Genomic DNA, 14,511 nt, shown 5'->3' with positions numbered 1-14,511 from the left:
TGACAAGGAAAAATCAATAAAGAGGAAGGAAAAGAGTAAGGAAGGCGATGATGGCGGTCCTCTACAACAACGTGAATGGAGCATCTGTACGGACTCTCCTTATACTGCTAGTGCATTACAAGTTCCAAGTCTCCCCTACTCCACCATCCAAGGTCTTTCTCTAACTTGGCAGTGTGATATCTGGTTGCATGTTGCATATGGTGTCTAGCTTGTATTGCTCCTAATTAGTGTAAACTGCATCTGCTTAGCTTACACATGATACGTGTGAATATGACATGCTTTCCTATTTTTGGTACATACTATATCTGTCTATCAGACCATGTTCTTACATGAAACTACTCTTCTTGTGTATCCTGCATCAGTCACATATGATGGGACCCTTGTAAGTTCGCAGTGTGATATTGGTTTGCATCTTGAATATGATTTCTAGCATGTAGTGCTTCTAGTTTGATGAACGCCACCTATGACGAGACCATTTTAACTTGGCAGAGTGATATTGATTGCACCTTCCATATGGTGTCTAGCTTGCAGTGCTTCTAATTTGTTGAAGTGCCTTTCATCAGAGTAGTGTTCGTCAGGATCATGCATGAATGAGTTCCGAAGAGCGAATTTTATTCCTTTTTCTTGTCGGTTTGACCTCACAATGCAAAATCAATAAAGCGGAAGGAAATTGGTAAGGCATTGGATGATGGTGGTCCTTCCGAGCAACTGAAACAGAGGGTCTCTACAGATTCTACTCCGCCATCCTCCCAACAAGATTCGCAAGACAATGCAAGGCTAGACAGTCAACAAGTTGTGTAGATGATGAGCACATCTCGCCTACTCCACCATCATAGGTGCATGCTCTAACTTGGCACTATTATATGTGGTTGCATGTTGCGTATGATGTCTAGATTGTATTGCTTCTAACTTTGTTGAATTGCATCTACTTACTTCACACATGATGCCTATGAATATGACATCTGTTCCTATTTCTAGAACATACTATATATGATCACACCATGTTCTTACATCAGACTACTGTGCTTGCATATCCCGCATTTGTCACTTAGGATAAGGCACCTTTAAGTTGCCAATGTGATATTGGTTGTGTCTTGCATATGATTTCTAGCATGTACTGCTTCTAATTTGTTGAAACGCCAGATAGTTTGAACTTGGCAGAGTGATATTGGTTGCACCTTTCATATGGTGTCTAGCTTGCAGTGCTTTTAATTTTTTGAAATGCCTTTCGCTTACCACATCATAGGTGTGAATATGTCATGCCATCCTGTTTTTCGTACATATTCCATCCTCGTATCATGTGTTTGCTTTTCATTCGAGTAGTGTTCGTCAGTATCAAGCATGAACGAGTTCTGAAGAGTGAATTTTATTCCTTTTCTTATCGGTTTTACTTCACAATGCAAAATCAATACAGCTAAAGGAAATTAGGCCGGCATCCTATAGATTCTACTCCACCATCCTACCAACAAGATCCGCAAGACAACACAAGGTTGGACAGTCAACATAGCTGTGTAGATGATGAGAACATCTCCCCTACTCCACCATCACAGGTGCTTGTTCTAACTCGGCACTATTATATGTGGTTGCATGTTGCGTATGATGTCTAGCTTGTATTGCTTCTAACTTGGTTGAATTGCATCTGCTTAGTTTACACATAATGCATATGAATATGACACCTGTTTTTGTTTCTAGAACATACGTGTAGATGATGAGCACATATCCCCTACTCCACCATCACAAGTGCTTGTTCTAACTTTGAACTGTTATATGTGGTTGCGTGTTCCGTATGATGTCTAGTTTGTATTGCTTCTGATAATTTTGAATTACATTTTCGTAGCTTACAACTTATACCTGCAACGATCACTTACCCATAAGACACATTTAACTTGGAAGTGTGATGTAGATTGCATCTTGCATTGTCTTCTAGCTTGTACTTCTTCTAATTTCTTGAGAGGCACTTACGACGAGACACTTTTTACCTGATAGAGTGATATTTGTTGCATGTTCATATGGTTCTTGCTTACTGTTTTTTCATACATATTCCATCCTCCTATCGTATGTCTGAATATGCAATACTGTCTTTTTTGTACATATTCCATCCTCCTATCCTGCGCTTGCCTTACATCAAAGTAGTGTTCGTCTGTATCATGCATCAACCAGTTATGCAGAGCTAATTTTATTCATCTTCTTGTGGTTTTGACTTCATAAGGCAATATCAGAAAATAGGAAGGAAAAGAGTAAGTTAGGGGATGTTGGTGGTCCTCCGACCGACGCAAACAGAGACTCTCTAGATTTGCCACTGCTACTGCTAATGAAGTTGAAGTCCCAAGTCTACATGATGAGTTCATCTCCCGTACTCCACCATCGCAGGTTTGCTCTAAGTTGACAGTGTGATAATTGGTTTCATGCTGCATATGTTGTCTAGCCTGTATTTCTTCTATTTTGATTAAATTGCACCTTGAGTTTATATATACATGTGCATATGACATGCCTTTCTGTGTCTAGAATACACTGCATCTATCAATCATACCATGTTCTTACATCAAAGTACTGTTGTTGTGTATCCCGCATCAGTCACTCATGATTGGACGCTTTTAACATGGCAGTTTGATAGTGGTTGCATCTTGCATTGATTTCTATGTTGTACTGCTTCTAATTTTTCGAAATGCCACTTATGACAAGACACTTTTAACTTGGCAGAGTGATATTGGTTGCATCTTTCATATGGTGTCTAGCTTGCATTACTTCTATTTTCTTGAAAATCCTTCTGCTTAGTTTGCACATCGTAGCTGTGAATATGTCACGACGTCCTGTTTTTCTTACATATTCCATCCTCATACGGTTGTCTTACATCAAAGTATTGCTTGTCTGTATCATGCATCAATGAGTTCTGAAGAGCAATTTGATTCTTTTGTGTTGTGGGTACGATTTGACATGGCAAAGTCAAAAAAGATCGAGGGAAAGAATATAGTAGGGAATGGTGTTACTCTTCGAGTGAAATGAAAAAGGATCTGCCCTCGAGATTCTGCTGGTACTTATAGTGCAGTAGAAGGTCCAAGTCCACCAGCTAAATCTACAAACACAATATCACCTGCTCCACAAGTTGCAGCATCCGCTTCAACTGTACCAGAATCTCAACGAGTTACTTGTTAGTTTGCTCCGGAATTGGCCAGTTCCCAGGCCGTCTTCACACCTAACACTACTTTCGAAGCACTTCTGGCACAAACAGGACTTGGCAAGATCAGATGAACCTCATGAACATCAACACCAAGACAGTACCTGACCGAGTCAAGTTGTAGTTGCATGCTCCTTTATATGTACTCTCACAGTTTGATGTGCACTAACACTTTCCATATTCGTTGTTCCATATTAGGTGCACCCATGGAATATCCTCCTTGTTGTAAACTTTGTGCAGATGTTTAAGCAATAATGCATCATTTTGCACACCAAGATTCAGAATTACCAAGCCCCCCTTATTGTTGGGTCTGCAAACCAGAGGCGAAGCAGCTAAAGAATTCCCAGATTCCTATCCATATTTCCTCCATAAGCATTGTCTCTGTATCCTTTCCAACTGCTTCAAAATACTAGGGGGGATTTACAGGCTACATCAGAAGAAAATTGGCATTGATGACATAACAGAATTGAGCAGTTGCAATCTTCCCCCCTAGGGCTGAAACCATGAGCTGGCAGTGAGCCTCCTCTCCATGCAATCAACTAGGGGCATGAAATCAATGATCTTGGACCTTGTTGTACCCATGGGCAGGCCAAGATAAGTAATGGACATTGTCCCAATTTTACAGCCAAGAACACCAGCCAGACCTTCTGCTAAATCACTGTCCATATTTATTAGAATCATTGAAGACTTCTGGAAGTTGATTTTCAGCCCTATTGACTGTGAAAAAAACATAAGAGCTTCCTTTAGCACCATCAACTGATCTCTCTAGGCAGGGATAAAAAGAATAGTGTCATCAACATACTGCACTATAGGGAAATCTGGATCATGTGATGGAATTGTTAAAGAAAGAAGCCCCCTTTGAACCATGTTATTTAACACTGGAGAATATCTGCTGCAAGAACAAATAATAGAGGAGACAAAGGAGCCCCTTGTCTGCCCCCGCATTTGCATTTGAAGTGTCTGCCAGGAACTCCATTTACCATCACATAAGATGTTCCAGAAGATAAGAGCTCTTTGACCCAGGATATCCATTTCTTGGGAAACTTGGCCTGCAAAATGGTGAGAATAGCCTCATGCTCTATATAATCAAATGCCTTCTCAAAATCCAGCTTGAAAAGGATGGTGGACCTCTTGAACTGCTTGCGTTGGTGTATATACTCAAAGATCCAGGCAAGACAATCTTGAATTGTTCTTGTTTTAATGAACCCATATTTATTCTTGTGAATACACCTTAGGATCTCCTGTTGAAATCTGTTGGCAACCATTTTTGTCAGCAGTTTAAGCCCAAAGCTAGTAAGGGATATGGGCCTATAATCCCCCACCCCCTCTAACCAGTGAGAATTTTACACGTGGAAAATCCCCATTGGTCAGATATAAAGTTGCTCTAAAATGATGGCAAAACATCCAACAATGATAATATAACAGCATGGAACAATAAAAAATTATAGATACATTGGAGATGTATCATCCGCAAACAAAAAGGGACGATGTGCAGTGTTTCTCCATTCGACGGCATCAAGGCAGCATGTCCCGATCTGCGGTACCCGTCGTTCTCTCTGACCAAGCTCCAGCGCGGTAGGACCTTCCCCACTTGCTCACTGCCGCAGTATGGACAGATTCCGGCCACCGGTGCCCTCCTAGATACATCCTGACCACCCCCAGGTACAACTTCCTCCGACCTTGCTCTACTGCCCATCTTCCCACGTTGACGCATGTGGAAAATCCTGCATGTGGATCTTCTTTAGTTCTTTGATTAAAATGTATTCAGATGGTGTACTTTCAATCTTCACTACAAAAAATACACTTCCCTGATGATATGTGTTTGTCACAGTAGGTCACGTTTTCTGTCATGCATGTACATCCATGACGATTTTATGACAGAATCAAGATAGTCATACCTGTGCTGTTGTAGAAGTGTTCCATGACATTACCAAAATTATCATCACGGAAGTGTCCACTTCCATGATGATAAATGGCGCGTCATGGAAGTGCTTTTGTCAAGGGTAACAGACACATGGCATCCACCATACCGGGTCACCATTAAGCTATCGGGTCCGGTTTTGGATCTGATAACCCATTAACAGCCTAGACCAATGGGGATTTTCCATGTGTGAAATTCTCACTGGCCAGAGGAACCACGTGTCAGCTCACCATTGGGACAGATGTCATCCACTCATTGGACCAAAGGTACCTATGATACGTCGATATGTGGTACGGCCAAAAAGAGGCCCATTCTGGTGAAAAGGTCGGTCCATTTGACTTGGTCAAAAGGTAGTGGGCCGGCCGACGGAAAGCCGGTTCATGACCAATTCGTATATAGCCCATTTACGACCGTTAACTCACAACCCATTACGGCCTATCTGAATTAGGCTCAGTAGCGTCATATGGGTCGCCAATATTCCAGCCCATTGTAACTTCCAGCCCATGTATGGCCCATGACATCTTTTATCCCAAATGAGGCCCTTTGTAACTCTTGGCCCATTAACGCTCCTTGGTGAAACTGGCCCGTAATGAATAGTGTATCGCTTTATACCCATTAGTCACCCATTATTCCATTGGGCCGTTTCCAGCCCGTGTTATGTTTTGGACTTCTCAGGGCCCATTTATTCTTAGGCTCATTTCCAGCATTCGGTTACATATGGCCCATTATTGGCCTTTTCTGCTTGTGGACCAAATTTAGCTCGTGCTTACCGTCGGCCCGTTTGAGGACCGTTAATCCATTGGGTTGTTTTCATAGCGTCATGAAATACGGCCGATTAACGATGGCCCATTATGGTTGGCCCATGAATGGACGATTCCAACTCTAGCCCGTATACGGCCCATAATGTGGTCCGTTATTGGCCCATGTTCGGCCAATCGATCATACGGCCCATAGTAGGCCCATTGATGCTACGGCCCGTAGAAGGCCCATTGTTTCTATGGCCCGTAGAAGGCCCATTGTTTCTATGGCCCGTAGAAGGCCCATTGTTTCTATGACCCATAGCAGGCCCATTGTTTCTATGCCCCGTAGGAGGCCCATGGTCACTGTAGTTAATATGTAGCCCATGGTTATTGTTGCCTAGTTAAAAAATAAGTTATTGTGGCCACTAGCAAACCGCGGAAAAAGAACTGCACTGACTACAAGCAATCAAATAAACAAGACAATAAGGAAATAAATAAGCAAGAAACTTACGCTAGGCTATCACGGATATTACACATATTACATCCACTGGGCATCAAAGTTCGCCACCAGTGCAAATATAGGGAACAAAGCAGCATATCACATACATTGGTTGTCAAAGTTGGCGACCAGTGCAAATAAACGCCACAGTAGAACAAGTCCAAAATTGAAAGCACTCAGAAGAGCTCAAGAAACAATATTTTGGGTACCCATAATGCTGGCTAGATGCTTAGCAAGCTTATTAACTTTCTCTTGTTTGGCGCTTAAATCCTCCAGCGCTTGCTGTTGAACCAGAAAGTATGCATCTGAATTCTGCAGGGACTTCCTCAGTCCTTCGGCTTCGTGTGTGAAGTGTCAGATGTGGGGTTCCGGCAAACCCTTAAGGTTCGACCACTGGGGTGCACGTGAAGTCTTTCCTTCCTACCAATCTACGCCCTAGCTCACAAAGATCTCGCGGACGAACTCGACGAACTCAGAACACAGAAAGATGCAAGATTTATACTGGTTCGGGTCACTGTGGTGGTGTAATACCCTACTCCAGTGTGGTGGTGGTGCATTGCCTCTAGGCCTGATGATTAATAGTACAAGGGAAGCACGGCCTCCTCAGGTTGAGGTGTTCTTGAGCTCGGTGAGCTTGTTTGTGTGTGGGTGGTCTGAATGATCTGTCCCCGAATGATCTGTGCCTTTGTGATTCGTCCTCTCCCCTTCACCCTTTGCTAAGGTGGTGGCTAGCCCTATTTATATTGGCCCTGGTCCTCTTCCCAAATATCGAGTGGGAAGGGAGCCAACAATGGCGGGCTAATTCGAAGGGGGGCAGCTAGTACAAGGTATCCTGACAAAAGTGGTCTTCACCTGCCAAAGGCTCTGGTGGTGACGCCGTCTTGGGCTCCATGATGACCTCCGTCTTGCCATCCTCCTGGTCTTGGTCTCGTGGCACCAATATAGCAACCTTTGCCTGATTCTTCGGTACTCTTCGCCTGCGTTAGCACCAAAGAGGAAAAACGGATGCTGCGCGCGCTGGCGCCAGCCTGGCACCCGCCTGGTGTCGTGCGTCATGGCTCACGTCATGAGGGTCTCGTGAGGTTTCCCCCACCTTGATATCTCTGCTCCTCGTGAGTCTTCCTAGCTAGGCTACTCCCGAGGAGGTGTTGCATCGTCCGCCTCGCGAGGCTTGGACCCCCGCGAGCGTCTTGGATGCTTTGTTGGTGAAGATGGGCCATACGGCCTGCAGGCTTAGCCATGCCGCGGGCCGCAGGCAGGCAAGTCTGGGGACCCCCGTTCCCAGGACGCCGACAGTAGCCCCCGGGCCCAAGGTGCGCTCGGGCTTGGCTTCGCAGCGAAGCCAAGGGCCAAGTACAGAGTGCCGCGGGCCCCAAAGCCCGCGGCCTCGATTGACGCATGGCGGTTGATTGGACGTGGGCGCCTCCGCTTCCCCATGCTGCCTTGGCAACTGCACGACTTCACAAGTCCCTGCGACATGCGAGGAAAACCATCATTACCTGCGATCATGGGAGACGTCGGTTGGCCTTCCCTTGCTATAAATGGGGAGGGGGGCGGAGCCCCCGTTGCCCATCTCTTTCTCGCTTGCTTGCTTCTTCCTCCTTGCTCCACTGCCAACAACAATGGCGCCCATCAGAAAGTTTTCTACCAATGAGAAAGGAAAGGCTCCCCGCGATAATCTCGGGCCTCTTCCACCGAAGAAGAGGTCGATCCATCGCTGCGATGAAGCGGCGATGCAGGTGGTGTTGAGGCCTTGGTGCGAGCGGCCTCCTCCGGGGTACCCGCTGCCCCTGTATGCCCAAGCCCAAGGCTCGGGAGGACGGAGTGACAAGCAGCGCCGCCCACGCCGCAACCAGGGTCGCCACGCCACGGCGACGCGCGCGGTCACCCCTGGAGTTCACGCCGCGGACTCCTCGCGTGAGTTGGTGCTGTGGGCGCTGATGCCTCCGTGCTCCTGGATCTTCTTTCCTCGGTTCTTCTCCGACGTGATGCCGCCGAGGGGGCCTCTCAAGCTCTGGCTGCAGCACGCCGACTGCAGCGCTCCGGTGACCGGAGCAGAGATCGAAGCGGTCCCGTCCGGCAAGATCTTCATGACGCGCGGTTGGGGCGAGATCGCGCGGGTCTGCCGTGCGAGGGGCTCCCTCGCGATCCACTTTGAGTTCGACGGTGCCTCCACCCTCCTCTTCAAGGTCTTTATGTCGAGGGCCGCCGCCTGGAGTGCTGCTCCGGAGAGGATGGCGAGGCTGATGCACGCCCCACGGGCGACCACTCCAGCAGCAGCAGCCCTTGTGAGTCCAGCAGCTCTCCCGAGCTCTACGAGACTCCGGAGACGAGCGACGACAGCTACGTGCCCCCAAGCTCTCGCCGCGCTTGTAGCACAGCTGCGGCGTCCGGCCGTCGACGCCAGTGATCTGGATGGGGTTGGCATCAGCCTCCCGTGGCCCACAGTTGATGATGGCGTCCATCATGGAAGGATGTAGATAGGATTTCCCTTAGTATCGGCTTTTGTTTCCTGCAATGAATCATTAATTACCCCATGGGGGCATGTAAGGGTCTGTAATGTCCTTTGTGCTTATCTTCCCTGTTATGAAAATTTGATGATGGCATCCACGCGATAGCTTGTTGCTCTACGCTGACAGGTACCAGCCCCAGGTAGGCTACAGCCGTCGTTGGTATGCCAGATCGCATGCCGTGGTCAAGGCCAGGAGGTGTGCGGCCCGAGGTCCAGTAAGAGCCCCTGAGGAGCGATGCTCAGGAGGTCCCCCTTAGCGCTCAAGCAGCCATGGTAAGGCGAGAAAGGGAGTTGATGTGGCCGCAACGGGGCTGCGGCAGCGTGAGTGACAATTAGGCCCAAACATTTAGCCAATCTGAGTGCGGGACTTATCTCATTGATCTCGTGGCGACTCTTGACGTTGCGCTAGGGCTGCGCGCCTACTCGTGCGGCATAGCTAGGCTGGCCCATACGAGTTTCCCTCCCCTCATGATCTCCTTAGTGCTCTACGTCCTCATGTCCCGGCCCTCGAGTGAGCTCAGCCGCCGCTGGTATGCCAGGTCGTGATGCCGTGGTCAATGCCAGGGGGTGAGGGCTGGAGAGCCAGTAAGAGCTCTTGAGTCACGATGCTCAGGAGCCCCCCTTTTAACGTGCAAGCGAATTGCCCAAGAGAAAAGAATACTCGCGGTGCCGCCTGCTATCCTTCCCACGGAGTCCCTATGAACAGGCACAAGAAGAAACACGGTTTGCCGTTACAGCTGTCAGCCTACCTCTGGTTGCTCTAGATGAGGAGAAGGCACCGAGGGCCTGGTGAGGTGACGTGCACGGGGCCTGCCGCGAGCCAGTGCTCGACCGCTCAGATTTGTCGGCGTGGCAGGGACGGACCCATGCGCCACAGCGTCATGCCTGTGCGGAGGCCCCGGGGGAGGCGATGATCGAGAAGGTGATAGCAGTTGGTAGGTTAAGCATGGGGAGCAGATCATCTTGGATAAATGTAGGAAGGTACACACTACTCGAATCAGGCACTTTGCCATCTGCCATGGAAGATGGCGAAGGCACGGACGGTGGATGGCAAAGGGCTTCGCCATCTGCCAATAGATGGCAAAGGGCCTGCTGAATAAACTCTGGTAAAGGCTTCTTTGCCGTCTGCTGGTAGATGGCAAAGAGCCTGTAGCCTTTGCCATCAGCTGGCGATGGCAAAGCCTGAGGAACGGGGTTAGCCACGTTAGGAGGCTAACGGCGTGCTTTGCCATCAGCCAGCAGATGGCAAAGGCTGCAGGCTCTTTGCCATCTGCCAGCTGATGGCAATGGGTGCATGCTCTTTGCCATCGGCCAGCTGATCGCAAAGGCTGCATGCTCTTTGGCATCCGTCAGCTGGTGGCAAAGGATGCAGGCTTTTTGCCTTCCGCCAGCTGATAGAAAAGGATGCAGGCTCTTTGCCATCTGCTGGCTGATGGCAAAGAGAACAAATAGGCCAGACGAGCGCTTCATAGGTTGCTGCCACGTGGCCTCTTTGCCATCTGCCAGCGGATGGCAAAGCTCTTTGCCATCAGCCAACAGATGGCAAAGTGCCTATATTGCGTCATTTAATTTTGTTTTTTCTTATATCAATTCATTTTCACAGAAAATCAAACATATATATATATATATATGACCAATATAGCATATTCAACACATATTACCAATAGTCATGAACGCAAATATATCCAGCACAAGTTACCAATAGTAGCAAGTTTCATCCATACATATACATAGTTTCATCAATATTACACAGTTTCATCATAGGTAGCAAGTTTCACAAATCAAAACAAAAACTAAAAACAAGCACTCCATCAACCCAAGCTTCCGTGATCTGAAGCAAATCTACAAAATGGGAAAGAAGAAAGTTAGAAGAAGACTAGAATAAGAAGATTATTATGATGCAACTAAAATGTGAAGATTATTATGATGCAACTTATATCTGTAAAATAGGTCATTTTGGAGCTAAGTATGGTTATTATGTCATTTTTGAGCTAGCTAAGCATACTAAGTCATTTTGGTGTAAAAGATGCTAAGTAAGGTCACTTTGGAACTAAGCATATATATTATGTCATTCTAGAGCTAGCTAAGCATATTAAGTCATTTGGAGGAAAAAATGGTAAGTATAGGTGATTTTAGAGCTATCCTAGGTTAAATAGGTCAATTTTGAGCTACCTAAGCATATTAAGTCATTTGGAGGGGAAAATGCTAAGTATAGGTCATTTTCGAGCTATGCTAGGTTAAATAGGTCAATTTGGAGCTAATTAAGCAAAGAACTTGGCAAAAATTACCGTCAACCCGTAGGTGAAGGATCGGGGTTCTTGCTCGCGGTAGTGGCAGACAGAGGAGGATCGGGGTTCTTGCTCGCGCCAATGGCAGACGTCGATGCTTGTCGGGAGTTATGCTGCGCCAAATGAAAGATCATTTGCAATGTCTCGTTAGCATGATACAACTCAAATGTGAAGACTAATAAGTAATGTCCATTGAAATGAAACTCACCGTGTCCGCCGGAGCAATGACTGGCATCGACGGAGGGGTCTGATTGTTCTTCTCGCACATGGACTGCAAATTTGGTTTTGATGAGTCAGTCATATTAGTTACTAATGAAAGGAACATTGCATGCATGATTTAGCTAATATGTAGAAGAAACTTACCGCGAAGAGCTCGTATATGGCCCGGTTAGCCATGTCGTTCTGGGTTCCTCTCCTCCTCCAAAAGCCTAGCCGTCCTCTCCTCAGTCTCCCTCTCCCTCGCCGCCACTTGCCTCCTTTCCTCTGCCAGAAGCTCCTGGGTCTTTGCTCTCTCTTCCTCAATAGCAGCCTGCAAAACCACTCCTTTTTAGCATTGTAATCATCGACGGCCGCACACATAATGTAATGGAGGAAAGGTATCTGATTCTGTATAACTAACCTTGATTTCGAGATCCATTGGCCGTGGACGAGGCCTTATCTCAGGATCGGAGCTCGTCTGGCGCCTCTTGATCTACGGGAGAGTGCTAGTACAATGTATCAGTCCATCCCCAATGGCTAACAAGCCATGGCACCTCCCGCCACCAGATATCATCACCAGCTCTGGATCAATAGGCTGGCTCGGGTTAAAGTCCGGCCCTATCCTCGCCTTCCCCTCATCTCTGTACCTCACGAGCTTGTTGTGGGTGGCGCGGTTGGTGAAGTTATTTGGATCATCGAGATCAGACTCAGAGAATGCCTTGGCCTTCTTATACGGGGCACTATGGGCCATGGCATATAGGTCGAACAGCTCTGGCACATCCGTCTTGTTGTGCTGCGCCTAAAAGAGAGGAACAAAGTATTAGTTAAGGGCTCAAGCTAGCATGAAGACTGAATTTGCATGAATCATGAAGCAAACCACATACCAAGTTATCTCCGTACTGATATAGGTTGACGCTGCCTTGATGGTGTGGCACACCGCTCATTTTGCCACGTCGATCCTTTGTATTGTTGTGGGTGGATAGCCATTGGGGAGAGCACCACTCATCCACCAACGCCTCCCAACAATCTAGCCTATCCGCACACCATCTCGGGGGCACCTAAGTAAGAGAAATTTGAGAGCTACGCCTATGAATCAAATCAAGGAAACTAAATACAAGGCCTTAACAATAGGTAATTACCTTCATGTAGTTATCCTTACTCAGATACTTCGTGCGGCACCTCGCCTTGGACATCCTAATACCAATCGAGGCAAAGTAGTCTCGAGTAGCCTGCGTCCGAGCCCCGTTCTGCCAGTTTTGAAGTAGCCGCCTACACTCGGCTTCGTTAACCTGAGTCGCGGCCTCCTCCTGTCCCTCAGCACACCTATAAAAGGTCTGCAATCAAACAAGAAAACACGGATTAGTACAATCACTAGGGTTGCAAATCAAACAAGAAAACACAACATAGACGAGAGAGGAAAAATTACCCAAAACGTATGGATCACAACGTCGGCCACCATGTGGCACTCGACACTGCCGATCCTCTCCCCCGGCGGGGCCGGGGCAGCCAAGTAGTGCTCCCAGGTTATTCCTAGCTCTGGAACCTGGCCCTCACCGGGCAACGTGACCCACCCCGGCAAGCTCTGGCGACAAATCACACCAAGGACTGTGTTGGGTCTGCGGAGACCACGACCGTGTTTCCAAAACCTGCAGTATGACAAGGCTTACGCATTAGATATTCAAAGAAATGTGAAGGCAAAAGGTTAAAAAAGAGTAAATGCACTTACTTCTCCCCATCAGGCGTAATCAACCACCTCTGGTCAGGGGTCGCCGGGGTGGGCGGGAGCTTTGTACCACCATGCTGGTAGACATTGCCCCCCTCAACCAGCTCACTCTCACTATAGCTATCAGAACTATAGCCACCCTCGTCACCATCAGCATGGCCACTCAACTCCGCCCAGTCCCCCAATCGGTTCGGCTGCGACATAGCCTGGTCTAGAGTCTCGTGGGGCGGAGCCTCAGGGACCTGAGTCTCGTGGGGTGAAGGCTCGTCGGCCCGAGGCTCGTGGACCAGGGTCCGAGATGGGTCCACCTGAGGCGGCTCCATCTCAGACGGAGCAGTCCTGTGGTCAGGTGAATCAGCTGAGGGTGGCGGCGAGGAAGGCGTACTGGCAGCCTTCCTACCTCTCCCGCCACCACGTTCACCTCTACTAGCCTTCTCCTTCTTCCCACCAACCTCTCACGGCCAAAGAAGAAGCGACCGCCGGTGGTGTCTTCATACTGAGATCTAGCGCTCTCCGGAGGGTCTGGGGTGGAATGGAACTACCCCTCCCACCACGCGCCGAGGAAGGAGCCTCGGAGCGCTCTCGACCCGTGCCCACCATCTGTCAGCACCTGCAATGACAAAGAGTAAACGAAATTAGTACAACATAAAAAAAAAAAGAATACCTGACATGAATAATAATATGTATATAATTTAAGTGTATCATCATCATGAATATAAAAAAAGGGAATACCTAACATGAACTATAATATTAATCTTCATCGTCTATATATGCTTCGGGGTCAATAAATGCATCATCATCATCACTATCAGTAATGACGTGCGCATCATCATCATCAATAAATGCATCAACATGTGGAAGGCCTCCTTTACGTAATCGGTCAAGCATTGACAGGTCATCCGCAGCAGTAACCTCTTCTTGTTCTGGATCCTCTTGTTCCAGCTCTTCTTGTTCCGGCTCATGCTCAGATTCGCTGTCGCTGTCTACTTCAATGTTCTGGGGTGAAGTAGAGCGGTTCTTGAAACGTTTTTTGGAAAGACATGTTTCTTGGAAGAACTCTCCTTCATATGTGTCTGGGTTGATGTGAGGTTCATAATCCTCTTCATTGGGGGGAGGTGGTCTAACATGTGGCGGCACATCATAAACGACATCCCAACCATTGAGTTTTGGATCACTTTGGCAGGCCCACGATAGATAGGAAACTTGGGTTGCCTGTTGAGCCGTAATATAGACATTACCTGCTCAAGCCATATGTGCCAATCATGACCCTTGAGACAAAATATTTTCAATTTTTCAAGGCTCGCTCCCCTCTTTAGATTTGCTGCATACCCAACGGGGAACATCAACTCCTTTTTCACCCACAGGATAATTTCCCTCATATCTGGCCTTCCAAGATTGAACCATGCCTTTGGCTTCGCCTAGTTCTTCTTTCCTTTTGGTTGTCGCATGTTTTGT

General features: G+C 47.6%; 1 long non-coding RNA gene across 1 annotated transcript; it reads right to left on the bottom strand.

The window, feature by feature from the left end:
* Nucleotides 1-10,628: 10,628 nt before the first annotated feature.
* Nucleotides 10,629-11,412, bottom strand: LOC125541256. Its single transcript, XR_007297473.1, has 3 exons — nt 11,344-11,412; nt 11,136-11,248; nt 10,629-10,689 (listed from the first exon to the last, which is right to left on the bottom strand). It is a non-coding gene; the product is annotated as an uncharacterized LOC125541256 (long non-coding RNA).
* Between the last annotated feature and the right edge of the window lie 3,099 nt (nt 11,413-14,511).

This window comes from Triticum urartu, chromosome 2 (genome assembly GCF_003073215.2).
Source record: "Triticum urartu cultivar G1812 chromosome 2, Tu2.1, whole genome shotgun sequence".
In the NCBI taxonomy this organism is placed as follows: Eukaryota; Viridiplantae; Streptophyta; class Magnoliopsida; order Poales; family Poaceae; genus Triticum; species Triticum urartu.
This window is presented reverse-complemented; position numbering and strand designations above follow the sequence as displayed.